At 42.5% G+C, this 15,863-nt stretch overlaps 9 non-coding genes across 9 annotated transcripts; all 9 read right to left on the reverse strand.

Annotated features, from left to right (window-relative positions):
• Nucleotides 1-526: 526 nt before the first annotated feature.
• LOC141275257 (U2 spliceosomal RNA) lies at nt 527-717 on the reverse strand. Its single transcript, XR_012323506.1, has one exon. It is a non-coding gene; the product is annotated as a U2 spliceosomal RNA (small nuclear RNA).
• Nucleotides 718-1,832: 1,115 nt separating this feature from the next.
• LOC141275258 (U2 spliceosomal RNA) lies at nt 1,833-2,023 on the reverse strand. The gene has a single exon (XR_012323507.1). It is a non-coding gene; the product is annotated as a U2 spliceosomal RNA (small nuclear RNA).
• A 1,115-nt stretch (nt 2,024-3,138) lies between these two features.
• LOC141149932 (U2 spliceosomal RNA) lies at nt 3,139-3,329 on the reverse strand. Its single transcript, XR_012246210.1, has one exon. It is a non-coding gene; the product is annotated as a U2 spliceosomal RNA (small nuclear RNA).
• Nucleotides 3,330-4,441: 1,112 nt separating this feature from the next.
• Nucleotides 4,442-4,632, reverse strand: LOC141149689 (U2 spliceosomal RNA). The gene has a single exon (XR_012245979.1). It is a non-coding gene; the product is annotated as a U2 spliceosomal RNA (small nuclear RNA).
• Nucleotides 4,633-5,747: 1,115 nt separating this feature from the next.
• Nucleotides 5,748-5,938, reverse strand: LOC141275259 (U2 spliceosomal RNA). Its single transcript, XR_012323508.1, has one exon. It is a non-coding gene; the product is annotated as a U2 spliceosomal RNA (small nuclear RNA).
• Nucleotides 5,939-7,053: 1,115 nt separating this feature from the next.
• On the reverse strand, nt 7,054-7,244 carry LOC141275260 (U2 spliceosomal RNA). The gene has a single exon (XR_012323509.1). It is a non-coding gene; the product is annotated as a U2 spliceosomal RNA (small nuclear RNA).
• Nucleotides 7,245-8,359: 1,115 nt separating this feature from the next.
• Nucleotides 8,360-8,550, reverse strand: LOC141275261 (U2 spliceosomal RNA). Its single transcript, XR_012323510.1, has one exon. It is a non-coding gene; the product is annotated as a U2 spliceosomal RNA (small nuclear RNA).
• Nucleotides 8,551-9,665: 1,115 nt separating this feature from the next.
• LOC141275263 (U2 spliceosomal RNA) lies at nt 9,666-9,856 on the reverse strand. The gene has a single exon (XR_012323512.1). It is a non-coding gene; the product is annotated as a U2 spliceosomal RNA (small nuclear RNA).
• A 1,115-nt stretch (nt 9,857-10,971) lies between these two features.
• On the reverse strand, nt 10,972-11,159 carry LOC141150457 (U2 spliceosomal RNA). The gene has a single exon (XR_012246655.1). It is a non-coding gene; the product is annotated as a U2 spliceosomal RNA (small nuclear RNA).
• Nucleotides 11,160-15,863: the final 4,704 nt, after the last annotated feature.

Genomic DNA, 15,863 nt, shown 5'->3' on the forward strand with positions numbered 1-15,863 from the left:
ATGAAAGAAGTCAGTGTTCCAGCAGAAGGAGACAACGTTTCAGAAAAGGCATTGTAGCAAACCAAAAAAGAAATTTTAAGCGCAGCAGAGTAACCAGCGCACATACCTGTTAGCTCAGGTGAGTTTAAAAGGCTGCTGTTGATAACAAGGGCATTTGCTAAATAGATGGTGTGTGTGCAACAATATACTGAAAGGTCAATTATATTGTGCAGCTTATCTCACCACCTGTAGTTATTTAGGTGAAAGCTCCAAAATGCTTGCCTAATATGTCTGTTTATCCAAAAGGAAGTAAAAAGGGAGAGCTAGAAAGATAGCATTGCATCACATTACATGGCAATGCAATGCACAGTTGCTGAAGTTGAACCAAAATGAGCTTGTAATCTGGCTTCTGCAACTTTGAACATGAAAAATCCAATGAGGAGAAGAAAAGCAAAGCCAAAGAGTCCATCCCAAAATCCGACAAACAAGCAAAATGAACAACAAACATTGAATTCAATTCTTTCTGATTTTAGAAACTGCATTAAAGAAGGGGTGCACCGGTCCTGGAGATACTGCAATACCAGGTCAATGCGTGGAGTGGACAGAGCAAGCTCTTTTTCCATCTCCCTGTTCTAAAAATCCATTTAATATATGGTCCCCAGATAGGGGACGTATCAGATATTAAACTGATAAGAACAGATACTACACTTGATCTTAGCCAAAAGGCCGAGAAGCGATAACCAGAATTGGTTTCAAACTACGGAGCCACCCAAGGATCCTGAAAAGTCCATTTGTGGAGATGAGCTCCTGGACACCCGTTAAGAAGACATGTTGTCAACCTCTAGATCCCTTACATGCCTGCACTTTTCGGCTTGCTGCTGCTGCAATCCACGCGTTTTAGATCTGCATAACTCCACCTCTTTAAACACAGCACCTTCACCCCCTGCTGTTCCCACCCGCCTCAACACCGTTGGAAGGGAGGAGAACCAATTAAGGCGGGGGGTGGGGTGGAACGAGCAGCTGTCTACCCTTAGCAGGAGGGCTCCTGATTACATACCTCTCCTGCTGCTGCTGCTGCTGGCTGTCCAGCAGCAGACTGAAGGTGGCTGCTGCTGTGCACAGGTATATAAAGGCTCAGAGCCTATTATGACACGCGCAGCCAGCGTTCCATTGCCACATTCCATCTACTGCAGGCAGGATACCTGGCTGGCTGAATGTCGCTGAGAAGCTCACAGAGACCGCCATAAGCAACAGTTTAACAGAATGCCACAGACTAATCAACCAAACTTTTTGGGTTGGGTTCTCTTTTGTAGTCTGCAGGCATTAAATGAAAGAAGTCAGTGTTCCAGCAGAAGGAGACAACGTTTCAGAAAAGGCATTGTAGCAAACCAAAAAAGAAATTTTAAGCGCAGCAGAGTAACCAGCGCACATACCTGTTAGCTCAGGTGAGTTTAAAAGGCTGCTGTTGATAACAAGGGCATTTGCTAAATAGATGGTGTGTGTGCAACAATATACTGAAAGGTCAATTATATTGTGCAGCTTATCTCACCACCTGTAGTTATTTAGGTGAAAGCTCCAAAATGCTTGCCTAATATGTCTGTTTATCCAAAAGGAAGTAAAAAGGGAGAGCTAGAAAGATAGCATTGCATCACATTACATGGCAATGCAATGCACAGTTGCTGAAGTTGAACCAAAATGAGCTTGTAATCTGGCTTCTGCAACTTTGAACATGAAAAATCCAATGAGGAGAAGAAAAGCAAAGCCAAAGAGTCCATCCCAAAATCCGACAAACAAGCAAAATGAACAAAAAACATTGAATTCAATTCTTTCTGATTTTAGAGACTGCACTAAAGAAGGGGTGCACCGGTCCTGGAGATACTGCAATACCAGGTCAATGCGTGGAGTGGACAGAGCAAGCTCTTTTTCCATCTCCCTGTTCTAAAAATCCATTTAATATATGGTCCCCAGATAGGGGACGTATCAGATATTAAACTGATAAGAACAGATACTACACTTGATCTTAGCCAAAAGGCCGAGAAGCGATAACCAGAATTGGTTTCAAACTACGGAGCCACCCAAGGATCCTGAAAAGTCCATTTGTGGAGATGAGCTCCTGGACTCCCGTTAAGAAGACATGTTGTCAACCTCTAGATCCCTTACATGCCTGCACTTTTCGGCTTGCTGCTGCTGCAATCCACGCGTTTTAGATCTGCATAACTCCACCTCTTTAAACACAGCACCTTCACCCCCTGCTGTTCCCACCCGCCTCAACACCGTTGGAAGGGAGGAGAACAAATTAAGGCGGGGGGTGGGGTGGAACGAGCAGCTGTCTACCTTTAGCAGGAGGGCTCCTGATTTCATACCTCTCCTGCTGCTGCTGCTGCTGGCTGTCCAGCAGCAGACTGAAGGTGGCTGCTGCTGTGCACAGGTATATAAAGGCTCAGAGCCTATTATGACACGCGCAGCCAGCGTTCCATTGCCACATTCCATCTACTGCAGGCAGGATACCTGGCTGGCTGAATGTCGCTGAGAAGCTCACAGAGACCGCCATAAGCAACAGTTTAACAGAATGCCACAGACTAATCAACCAAACTTTTTGGGTTGGGTTCTCTTTTGTAGTCTGCAGGCATTAAATGAAAGAAGTCAGTGTTCCAGCAGAAGGAGACAACGTTTCAGAAAAGGCATTGTAGCAAACCAAAAAAGAAATTTTAAGCGCAGCAGAGTAACCAGCGCACATACCTGTTAGCTCAGGTGAGTTTAAAAGGCTGCTGTTGATAACAAGGGCATTTGCTAAATAGATGGTGTGTGTGCAACAATATACTGAAAGGTCAATTATATTGTGCAGCTTATCTCACCACCTGTAGTTATTTAGGTGAAAGCTCCAAAATGCTTGCCTAATATGTCTGTTTATCCAAAAGGAAGTAGAAAGGGAGAGCTAGAAAGATAGCATTGCATCACATTACATGGCAATGCAATGCACAGTTGCTGAAGTTGAACCAAAATGAGCTTGTAATTTGGCTTCTGCAACTTTGAACATGAAAAATCCAATGAGGAGAAGAAAAGCAAAGCCAAAGAGTCCATCCCAAAATCCGACAAACAAGCAAAATGAACAAAAAACATTGAATTCAATTCTTTCTGATTTTAGAAACTGCATTAAAGAAGGGGTGCACCGGTCCTGGAGATACTGCAATACCAGGTCAATGCGTGGAGTGGACAGAGCAAGCTCTTTTTCCATCTCCCTGTTCTAAAAATCCATTTAATATATGGTCCCCAGATAGGGGACGTATCAGATATTAAACTGATAAGAATAGATACTACACTTGATCTTAGCCAAAAGGCCGAGAAGCGATAACCAGAATTGGTTTCAAACTACGGAGCCACCCAAGGATCCTGAAAAGTCCATTTGTGGAGATGAGCTCCTGGACTCCCGTTAAGAAGACATGTTGTCAACCTCTAGATCCCTTACATGCCTGCACTTTTCGGCTTGCTGCTGCTGCAATCCACGCGTTTTAGATCTGCATAACTCCACCTCTTTAAACACAGCACCTTCACCCCCTGCTGTTCCCACCCGCCTCAACACCGTTGGAAGGGAGGAGAACCAATTAAGGCGGGGGGTGGGGTGGAACGAGCAGCTGTCTACCCTTAGCAGGAGGGCTCCTGATTACATACCTCTCCTGCTGCTGCTGCTGGCTGTCCAGCAGCAGACTGAAGGTGGCTGCTGCTGTGCACAGGTATATAAAGGCTCAGAGCCTATTATGACACGCGCAGCCAGCGTTCCATTGCCACATTCCATCTACTGCAGGCAGGATACCTGGCTGGCTGAATGTCGCTGAGAAGCTCACAGAGACCGCCATAAGCAACAGTTTAACAGAATGCCACAGACTAATCAACCAAACTTTTTGGGTTGGGTTCTCTTTTATAGTCTGCAGGCATTAAATGAAAGAAGTCAGTGTTCCAGCAGAAGGAGACAACGTTTCAGAAAAGGCATTGTAGCAAACCAAAAAAGAAATTTTAAGCGCAGCAGAGTAACCAGCGCACATACCTGTTAGCTCAGGTGAGTTTAAAAGGCTGCTGTTGATAACAAGGGCATTTGCTAAATAGATGGTGTGTGTGCAACAATATACTGAAAGGTCAATTATATTGTGCAGCTTATCTCACCACCTGTAGTTATTTAGGTGAAAGCTCCAAAATGCTTGCCTAATATGTCTGTTTATCCAAAAGGAAGTAAAAAGGGAGAGCTAGAAAGATAGCATTGCATCACATTACATGGCAATGCAATGCACAGTTGCTGAAGTTGAACCAAAATGAGCTTGTAATCTGGCTTCTGCAACTTTGAACATGAAAAATCCAATGAGGAGAAGAAAAGCAAAGCCAAAGAGTCCATCCCAAAATCCGACAAACAAGCAAAATGAACAAAAAACATTGAATTCAATTCTTTCTGATTTTAGAAACTGCATTAAAGAAGGGGTGCACCGGTCCTGGAGATACTGCAATACCAGGTCAATGCGTGGAGTGGACAGAGCAAGCTCTTTTTCCATCTCCCTGTTCTAAAAATCCATTTAATATATGGTCCCCAGATAGGGGATGTATCAGATATTAAACTGATAAGAACAGATACTACACTTGATCTTAGCCAAAAGGCCGAGAAGCGATAACCAGAATTGGTTTCAAACTACGGAGCCACCCAAGGATCCTGAAAAGTCCATTTGTGGAGATGAGCTCCTGGACTCCCGTTAAGAAGACATGTTGTCAACCTCTAGATCCCTTACATGCCTGCACTTTTCGGCTTGCTGCTGCTGCAATCCACGCGTTTTAGATCTGCATAACTCCACCTCTTTAAACACAGCACCTTCACCCCCTGCTGTTCCCACCCGCCTCAACACCGTTGGAAGGGAGCAGAACGAATTAAGGCGGGGGGTGGGGTGGAACGAGCAGCTGTCTACCCTTAGCAGGAGGGCTCCTGATTACATACCTCTCCTGCTGCTGCTGCTGCTGGCTGTCCAGCAGCAGACTGAAGGTGGCTGCTGCTGTGCACAGGTATATAAAGGCTCAGAGCCTATTATGACACGCGCAGCCAGCGTTCCATTGCCACATTCCATCTACTGCAGGCAGGATACCTGGCTGGCTGAATGTCGCTGAGAAGCTCACAGAGACCGCCATAAGCAACAGTTTAACAGAATGCCACAGACTAATCAACCAAACTTTTTGGGTTGGGTTCTCTTTTATAGTCTGCAGGCATTAAATGAAAGAAGTCAGTGTTCCAGCAGAAGGAGACAACGTTTCAGAAAAGGCATTGTAGCAAACCAAAAAAGAAATTTTAAGCGCAGCAGAGTAACCAGCGCACATACCTGTTAGCTCAGGTGAGTTTAAAAGGCTGCTGTTGATAACAAGGGCATTTGCTAAATAGATGGTGTGTGTGCAACAATATACTGAAAGGTCAATTATATTGTGCAGCTTATCTCACCACCTGTAGTTATTTAGGTGAAAGCTCCAAAATGCTTGCCTAATATGTCTGTTTATCCAAAAGGAAGTAAAAAGGGAGAGCTAGAAAGATAGCATTGCATCACATTACATGGCAATGCAATGCACAGTTGCTGAAGTTGAACCAAAATGAGCTTGTAATCTGGCTTCTGCAACTTTGAACATGAAAAATCCAATGAGGAGAAGAAAAGCAAAGCCAAAGAGTCCATCCCAAAATCCGACAAACAAGCAAAATGAACAAAAAACATTGAATTCAATTCTTTCTGATTTTAGAAACTGCATTAAAGAAGGGGTGCACCGGTCCTGGAGATACTGCAATACCAGGTCAATGCGTGGAGTGGACAGAGCAAGCTCTTTTTCCATCTCCCTGTTCTAAAAATCCATTTAATATATGGTCCCCAGATAGGGGACGTATCAGATATTAAACTGATAAGAACAGATACTACACTTGATCTTAGCCAAAAGGCCGAGAAGCGATAACCAGAATTGGTTTCAAACTACGGAGCCACCCAAGGATCCTGAAAAGTCCATTTGTGGAGATGAGCTCCTGGACTCCCGTTAAGAAGACATGTTGTCAACCTCTAGATCCCTTACATGCCTGCACTTTTCGGCTTGCTGCTGCTGCAATCCACGCGTTTTAGATCTGCATAACTCCACCTCTTTAAACACAGCACCTTCACCCCCTGCTGTTCCCACCCGCCTCAACACCGTTGGAAGGGAGGAGAACCAATTAAGGCGGGGGGGGGGGTGGAACGAGCAGCTGTCTACCCTTAGCAGGAGGGCTCCTGATTACATACCTCTCCTGCTGCTGCTGCTGCTGGCTGTCCAGCAGCAGACTGAAGGTGGCTGCTGCTGTGCACAGGTATATAAAGGCTCAGAGCCTATTATGACACGCGCAGCCAGCGTTCCATTGCCACATTCCATCTACTGCAGGCAGGATACCTGGCTGGCTGAATGTCGCTGAGAAGCTCACAGAGACCGCCATAAGCAACAGTTTAACAGAATGCCACAGACTAATCAACCAAACTTTTTGGGTTGGGTTCTCTTTTATAGTCTGCAGGCATTAAATGAAAGAAGTCAGTGTTCCAGCAGAAGGAGACAACGTTTCAGAAAAGGCATTGTAGCAAACCAAAAAAGAAATTTTAAGCGCAGCAGAGTAACCAGCGCACATACCTGTTAGCTCAGGTGAGTTTAAAAGGCTGCTGTTGATAACAAGGGCATTTGCTAAATAGATGGTGTGTGTGCAACAATATACTGAAAGGTCAATTATATTGTGCAGCTTATCTCACCACCTGTAGTTATTTAGGTGAAAGCTCCAAAATGCTTGCCTAATATGTCTGTTTATCCAAAAGGAAGTAAAAAGGGAGAGCTAGAAAGATAGCATTGCATCACATTACATGGCAATGCAATGCACAGTTGCTGAAGTTGAACCAAAATGAGCTTGTAATCTGGCTTCTGCAACTTTGAACATGAAAAATCCAATGAGGAGAAGAAAAGCAAAGCCAAAGAGTCCATCCCAAAATCCGACAAACAAGCAAAATGAACAAAAAACATTGAATTCAATTCTTTCTGATTTTAGAAACTGCATTAAAGAAGGGGTGCACCGGTCCTGGAGATACTGCAATACCAGGTCAATGCGTGGAGTGGACAGAGCAAGCTCTTTTTCCATCTCCCTGTTCTAAAAATCCATTTAATATATGGTCCCCAGATAGGGGACGTATCAGATATTAAACTGATAAGAACAGATACTACACTTGATCTTAGCCAAAAGGCCGAGAAGCGATAACCAGAATTGGTTTCAAACTACGGAGCCACCCAAGGATCCTGAAAAGTCCATTTGTGGAGATGAGCTCCTGGACTCCCGTTAAGAAGACATGTTGTCAACCTCTAGATCCCTTACATGCCTGCACTTTTCGGCTTGCTGCTGCTGCAATCCACGCGTTTTAGATCTGCATAACTCCACCTCTTTAAACACAGCACCTTTACCCCCTGCTGTTCCCACCCGCCTCAACACCGTTGGAAGGGAGGAGAACCAATTAAGGCGGGGGGTGGGGTGGAACGAGCAGCTGTCTACCCTTAGCAGGAGGGCTCCTGATTACATACCTCTCCTGCTGCTGCTGCTGCTGGCTGTCCAGCAGCAGACTGAAGGTGGCTGCTGCTGTGCACAGGTATATAAAGGCTCAGAGCCTATTATGACACGCGCAGCCAGCGTTCCATTGCCACATTCCATCTACTGCAGGCAGGATACCTGGCTGGCTGAATGTCGCTGAGAAGCTCACAGAGACCGCCATAAGCAACAGTTTAACAGAATGCCACAGACTAATCAACCAAACTTTTTGGGTTGGGTTCTCTTTTATAGTCTGCAGGCATTAAATGAAAGAAGTCAGTGTTCCAGCAGAAGGAGACAACGTTTCAGAAAAGGCATTGTAGCAAACCAAAAAAGAAATTTTAAGCGCAGCAGAGTAACCAGCGCACATACCTGTTAGCTCAGGTGAGTTTAAAAGGCTGCTGTTGATAACAAGGGCATTTGCTAAATAGATGGTGTGTGTGCAACAATATACTGAAAGGTCAATTATATTGTGCAGCTTATCTCACCACCTGTAGTTATTTAGGTGAAAGCTCCAAAATGCTTGCCTAATATGTCTGTTTATCCAAAAGGAAGTAAAAAGGGAGAGCTAGAAAGATAGCATTGCATCACATTACATGGCAATGCAATGCACAGTTGCTGAAGTTGAACCAAAATGACCTTGTAATCTGGCTTCTGCAACTTTGAACATGAAAAATCCAATGAGGAGAAGAAAAGCAAAGCCAAAGAGTCCATCCCAAAATCCAACAAACAAGCAAAATGAACAAAAAACATTGAATTCAATTCTTTCTGATTTTAGAAACTGCATTAAAGAAGGGGTGCACCGGTCCTGGAGATACTGCAATACCAGGTCAATGCGTGGAGTGGACAGAGCAAGCTCTTTTTCCATCTCCCTGTTCTAAAAATCCATTTAATATATGGTCCCCAGATAGGGGACGTATCAGATATTAAACTGATAAGAACAGATACTACACTTGATCTTAGCCAAAAGGCCGAGAAGCGATAACCAGAATTGGTTTCAAACTACGGAGCCACCCAAGGATCCTGAAAAGTCCATTTGTGGAGATGAGCTCCTGGACTCCCGTTAAGAAGACATGTTGTCAACCTCTAGATCCCTTACATGCCTGCACTTTTCGGCTTGCTGCTGCTGCAATCCACGCGTTTTAGATCTGCATAACTCCACCTCTTTAAACACAGCACCTTCACCCCCTGCTGTTCCCACCCGCCTCAACACCGTTGGAAGGGAGGAGAACCAATTAAGGCGGGGGGTGGGGTGGAACGAGCAGCTGTCTACCCTTAGCAGGAGGGCTCCTGATTACATACCTCTCCTGCTGCTGCTGCTGCTGGCTGTCCAGCAGCAGACTGAAGGTGGCTGCTGCTGTGCACAGGTATATAAAGGCTCAGAGCCTATTATGACACGCGCAGCCAGCGTTCCATTGCCACATTCCATCTACTGCAGGCAGGATACCTGGCTGGCTGAATGTCGCTGAGAAGCTCACAGAGACCGCCATAAGCAACAGTTTAACAGAATGCCACAGACTAATCAACCAAACTTTTTGGGTTGGGTTCTCTTTTATAGTCTGCAGGCATTAAATGAAAGAAGTCAGTGTTCCAGCAGAAGGAGACAACGTTTCAGAAAAGGCATTGTAGCAAACCAAAAAAGAAATTTTAAGCGCAGCAGAGTAACCAGCGCACATACCTGTTAGCTCAGGTGAGTTTAAAAGGCTGCTGTTGATAACAAGGGCATTTGCTAAATAGATGGTGTGTGTGCAACAATATACTGAAAGGTCAATTATATTGTGCAGCTTATCTCACCACCTGTAGTTATTTAGGTGAAAGCTCCAAAATGCTTGCCTAATATGTCTGTTTATCCAAAAGGAAGTAAAACGGGAGAGCTAGAAAGATAGCATTGCATCACATTACATGGCAATGCAATGCACAGTTGCTGAAGTTGAACCAAAATGAGCTTGTAATCTGGCTTCTGCAACTTTGAACATGAAAAATCCAATGAGGAGAAGAAAAGCAAAGCCAAAGAGTCCATCCCAAAATCCGACAAACAAGCAAAATGAACAAAAAACATTGAATTCAATTCTTTCTGATTTTAGAAACTGCATTAAAGAAGGGGTGCACCGGTCCTGGAGATACTGCAATACCAGGTCAATGCGTGGAGTGGACAGAGCAAGCTCTTTTTCCATCTCCCTGTTCTAAAAATCCATTTAATATATGGTCCCCAGATAGGGGACGTATCAGATATTAAACTGATAAGAACAGATACTACACTTGATCTTAGCCAAAAGGCCGAGAAGCGATAACCAGAATTGGTTTCAAACTACGGAGCCACCCAAGGATCCTGAAAAGTCCATTTGTGGAGATGAGCTCCTGGACTCCCGTTAAGAAGACATGTTGTCAACCTCTAGATCCCTTACATGCCTGCACTTTTCGGCTTGCTGCTGCTGCAATCCACGCATTTTAGATCTGCATAACTCCACCTCTTTAAACACAGCACCTTCACCCCCTGCTGTTCCCACCTGCCTCAACACCGTTGGAAGGGAGGAGAACCAATTAAGGCGGGGGGTGGGGTGGAACGAGCAGCTGTCTACCCTTAGCAGGAGGGCTCCTGATTACATACCTCTCCTGCTGCTGCTGCTGCTGGCTGTCCAGCAGCAGACTGAAGGTGGCTGCTGCTGTGCACAGGTATATAAAGGCTCAGAGCCTATTATGACACGCGCAGCCAGCGTTCCATTGCCACATTCCATCTACTGCAGGCAGGATACCTGGCTGGCTGAATGTCGCTGAGAAGCTCACAGAGACCGCCATAAGCAACAGTTTAACAGAATGCCACAGACTAATCAACCAAACTTTTTGGGTTGGGTTCTCTTTTATAGTCTGCAGGCATTAAATGAAAGAAGTCAGTGTTCCAGCAGAAGGAGACAACGTTTCAGAAAAGGCATTGTAGCAAACCAAAAAAGAAATTTTAAGCGCAGCAGAGTAACCAGCGCACATACCTGTTAGCTCAGGTGAGTTTAAAAGGCTGCTGTTGATAACAAGGGCATTTGCTAAATAGATGGTGTGTGTGCAACAATATACTGAAAGGTCAATTATATTGTGCAGCTTATCTCACCACCTGTAGTTATTTAGGTGAAAGCTCCAAAATGCTTGCCTAATATGTCTGTTTATCCAAAAGGAAGTAAAAAGGGAGAGCTAGAAAGATAGCATTGCATCACATTACATGGCAATGCAATGCACAGTTGCTGAAGTTGAACCAAAATGAGCTTGTAATCTGGCTTCTGCAACTTTGAACATGAAAAATCCAATGAGGAGAAGAAAAGCAAAGCCAAAGAGTCCATCCCAAAATCCGACAAACAAGCAAAATGAACAAAAAACATTGAATTCAATTCTTTCTGATTTTAGAAACTGCATTAAAGAAGGGGTGCACCGGTCCTGGAGATACTGCAATACCAGGTCAATGCGTGGAGTGGACAGAGCAAGCTCTTTTTCCATCTCCCTGTTCTAAAAATCCATTTAATATATGGTCCCCAGATAGGGGACGTATCAGATATTAAACTGATAAGAACAGATTTTTTTTTAATTTGGCTATCCCCTGCAGAGGGATAAAACCGTTTATTAAAACTTTAACAAATTACAAGCATAATTAGACAAATAATAAACGTTAAAAGACAAATGAAATTTACAAAACAAAAAAATACAAAGATTTTAAATAATTAGGTTCCATTGGTCAACAAGCCATTTTTTATAAATATGTACATTCTTCTTTTTGTCAATTAAATAATAAGTATACATTTCACATAAACATAAACTTAAAACATCATTCACTGATAAAACATCTTGTTTAAAAATAGCAATGTTGCGCGCTTTCCAGAGAGATGACTTGGCGCAGTTCACTGTCTTCCAAGCCATTGTGTACTGGTCCATTGTGGGGCATTCCATAAGTCCGTATAGCACAGTTTTATATGTAAAGTCCTTGAGGTCTGCCACCCTTTCCAGTAGGGGGAGCAGTCTTCTCCAGAAATCCTTTGCAAAATTACATGTCCATAATAGATGTTCCACCGTTTCCTCTTCTTGGCATCCGGCTCTTGGGCAGATGGCAGACCTCACAAATCCTCTTCTGTATTGGAATGCCCGGCAAGGAAGACAGCGGTGCATGCAACTCCAAGCCAGATCTCTCTGTTCATTAAAAAGATAAAAAACGTTAATCATTTTCCAGATAGACATAGATTTGTCATCATCATATCTGTCAACATTACATATTTCCTCACTTTTACGTATTTCTTTAATTAGTTTCTTACTATTTCTTAATTCCTCTATTTTCTTAGTCCCTAAATTAAAATCGGACACTATTTTCCTTAAAATCTCATAATGCGTCGACAAATTAAAAGCATGGGGCACAGATATATTAACTTCATACCATCCAAACTTTCTCATAAAAAATCCTGTATTAAAACGCATAAAAAAGGACCAATAGTGATTCTTAAAAAGGGCATTAAAACAGTAAACGAACAGATGGATTAAAAGAAACCTATTAAAATCTGGAAAATCTTTACCACCTTTTACTTTTGATTTCATCACGATTTCTCTTTTCAGCTTTTCCATTTTTGAGTTCCAAAAGAAGGTAAAACAGGTTTTGGTTATCTTTTTTAAAACATTAACAGGCGGGGGGAAAACCATGCTAAGATACAATAAAAGAGGTAAAATCACCATCTTTAAAACCAATACTTTACCCTCCATTGTAAGTCTCCTCATGTTCCACATACATATTTTCGTATTTACTTTCTGTGTAACTGTTTCCCAACTATTATAACCATCATTATTTTCAGTGAATGATATACCTAAAATGGAAATGGATTCGGAGACATTAATTGGTACATCACGTAAAATCATCCCCCCAACACTTAAAATGTTACACTTATTAAAATTGATTTTAAAACCAGAAGCTAGACAAAAGGATTGCACTTGATGGAGAGTGGCCGTAAGTGATGGTGCATCTGTACACAAGACCGCCACGTCATCCATGTAGCCTACAACCTTGGCCTCCAAACCACCGCTTCCAGGCAGAGGGACACCGCATATCTGTTTATTTTGGCGTATTGCACATAACATTGGTTCCAGTGCACAGATAAACAGTAGGGGGGACAGAGGGCATCCCTGTTTCACCCCTGACCGTAAAAATACCTCTTGTGTCTTAAAACCATTCACTAAAATCTTACTTGTACAATCCTTGTAAAATGCTTTAAGCGATAGTAAAAACCCTTCTGGTATGCCCATTTTCTCTAAAACTTTAAAAAGATAAAAGTGTGAGACACGGTCAAATGCTTTTTCAAAATCAATAGATAAAATCGCCATTTTCCCCTTTCTGTCTTTCACATCCTCAATACAGTCTTTCACTAAATTCAGATTGTCCCATATACTGCGCCCCGGCACCCCACACACTTGATTAGAATGAATAACTTTGCTGATGACTTCTTTTAGACGATTTGCACAAATTTTAGCCATTATTTTATAGTCACAATTTAAAAGTGTTATTGGTCTCCAGTTTTCTAATTTTGATTTATCGCCTTTTTTGTATAGGAGGGAGACTTCACCTTTCTTCCAGGAATTTAATAAAACCTTATTATTAAAAACCTCAGTAAACAAATAAAACAAATCATCTTTTAAAATATCATAAAAACATACATAAAATTCTATTGGGATGCCATCAGGACCAGGGACCTTTCCAGTTTTAAAACTTTTAATAGTTTTTAACACTTCTTGTTCCGTTAAAACTTGGGATAAAAACTCTTGGGATGCGGGATCTAAAACAGCTGTTAGTCCTTGCAGCGAATCATCCATTAATTTATTATCTATATTTTTTCCATTAAAAAGATTAGAAAAAAAACCTCAACTTTACCCAGCATATTTTTTATATTATTCTCACCATCTATATGGTCAATTATCACTTTTTCTTTTTTATTTTTCCTAAAAAAATATCTGGAACACTTTTCATTTTCTTCTATATGTTGTACTCTAGAACGAAAAATTATCTCTTTTCCTTTTTGTTTTAGCCATTTTGAAATCTCTTCTTTTAAGTTTGAAATATCAAGTTGTACATCTATCCCATTGTCTCTGAGCTTAAATAATGTTTGTAGGCGGGTATTTAAAATTCTATATTCTTCATATTTTTCTTTGGCTCTACATATACTCTTTTTAATAAAAAAGTCTTTTATTTTTACTTTCATTCTATCCCACCATACACTCATAGTCTCATTTGTTTTTTTCCCTTTTCTACATTTCCTATAAAACTCAATAAAATCTGATAAAATCTGCGGGTCGGTTAAAAGGGATACGTTCATTTTCCAGCTTTTCTTACCACATTTTTTGTTGTCATTTACTTTTATGGTAAAGGATAAAAGTTTATGGTCTGAAAATATATTAGTTAAAACTTCACATTTGGCAGGTATTGTTTTATCTGAACCAAAAATAAAATCAATCCTAGAGCTACAATTAGCATTGCTCCAAGTGAAACCGGCATCCTCTGGGCTGTCACTATGACACTCTTTATATATGTCTATCAATTTAGCATCTTTGACTATATCATGTAGCATACCTGAGGTTTTATCGTAGTTCCTGCTTACAGAGCTGGAGCGCCGGTTTTCACCTTTTAAAACACAATTAAAATCCCCTGCTAAGATAAAAGGTTCAGAGTTATTAATAAATAATGGTAAAAGATCAAGCATTTCGGCTCTTTCATTTTTCTCTGGGGATCCATAAAAATTTAAAAACTGCCATCTAATACCATCAATAAAAGCTTTCACTAATAAAATACGACCTGGTAAAATTTCCTGAATAAAATCAATTAAAACGTTCCCTTTAAAAAGTATGGCTACACCCGCTGATCCTGCAGCATTCGATCCGGACCAGACAGATGGCCCACACTTCCACTCATCTTTATATTTTTGATATGACATTTCATGTGGGATATTACATTCTTGCAGAAAAAATACAGATGCAGTAAAACACGTAAAAAAATTAAAAAGAGCAGTTCTTCTCGTGTTAGATTTTATGCCTCTCACGTTGAGGGAAATACCTTTGAGTTCAGCCATCATTAGAAAATGTAGAAATTTTACTTAGGTAACTAAGAGCAACGGATTTACCTGTCCGATGAACCTGATCAGACCACTGGGCTTGCGCCTCCCTCCTCATCTGATAGTATCGTCACGAGAGTCTCCGTGGAGGAGGAAAGATTACCACATTTATATAAACCCGACGCTACACTGGCATAGCTCGGAGGGCTGGCTGGCAGAACCCGCTGGGTCTCCATTGGCTGGCCATGCAGTTCCTCATCAGGTGGGTCCCCGAGGGGTTCCGCCGCCCCTGTTTGACCTGTAGAAGGTCGTCCTATAGGAGGAGGTTGCGCACAAGGCAGAGCCTCTGACTCTTCAGAGTCAGCAAGATCCCGGTCCCCACCTGTAGCAGCGGAGACCGAAACCCCTGAGGGTCCAGCGTCCACGTCCCCTTCTGGAGAAGTGTCCATCTGTTCACCTCCTGCTGCCTCCTCCGAACCACCCTTTTTCTTTTTCTTAGGACCCACCTTTATCCACTCAGCGCCCTCAGCACTAGGAGACCCAGACTGGGCATGGGCTTCTGTGTCGGCCTTTTGCCGGTCCCTTTTGACCTTACCAGTAGTGCCCTTCTGCTCCTTCTCAGCCCTCCTTTTGGACTCCCGCAGGTCCTGCAGCCAGGTTTTGGGATTTGGTATTTTACCTGTCATAGACTCTGGAGACACTTCACTATTTGGTACGCCCTTATTGTCTCCAGAGGCTCCAGGTTGTTGTTCCTCCTCCTGAGGGGTGGTCTGATCTTTTGGTCCTTGGTCGGACGTCTTGGACTTCCCCTTTTGCTCATCTTCCCGAAATCTGTGAGGGCAAGAAAAATAAAAGTGACCTGGAGTCTGGCAAAAACTGCATTTCTTTTCCTTAGGGCATTCTTTTGTCTCATGTTCTTCACTAGCACAATTTCTACATGATACATGACAGTTTTCTTTTGAATGACCATAGCGCCCACAATTTCTGCAATATACTGGCATCCCAGAAAAGAAGAAATCCCCATTTGTTTGCCCAATTTTGAAACGGGCAGGGGGGAGCCGTATACCACCTGGTGTATTTGGATCTCTTGTACACTTCACAAGGAATTTCCACTTAGATGTCCATATGTTATATTCGTTTAATATCTTCCCAATACATTTAACACTTTTAAAATAAATTGCTAGAAATGACATTACTTCTGGAGCAGAAACAAAGGGCGAAAATATTTTTACAATAAC

Source organism: Phyllobates terribilis, unplaced genomic scaffold, assembly GCF_046119375.1.
Source record: "Phyllobates terribilis strain yellow unplaced genomic scaffold, ASM4611937v1 Scaffold_5__5_contigs__length_657084704, whole genome shotgun sequence".
Classification (NCBI taxonomy): Eukaryota; Metazoa; Chordata; class Amphibia; order Anura; family Dendrobatidae; genus Phyllobates; species Phyllobates terribilis.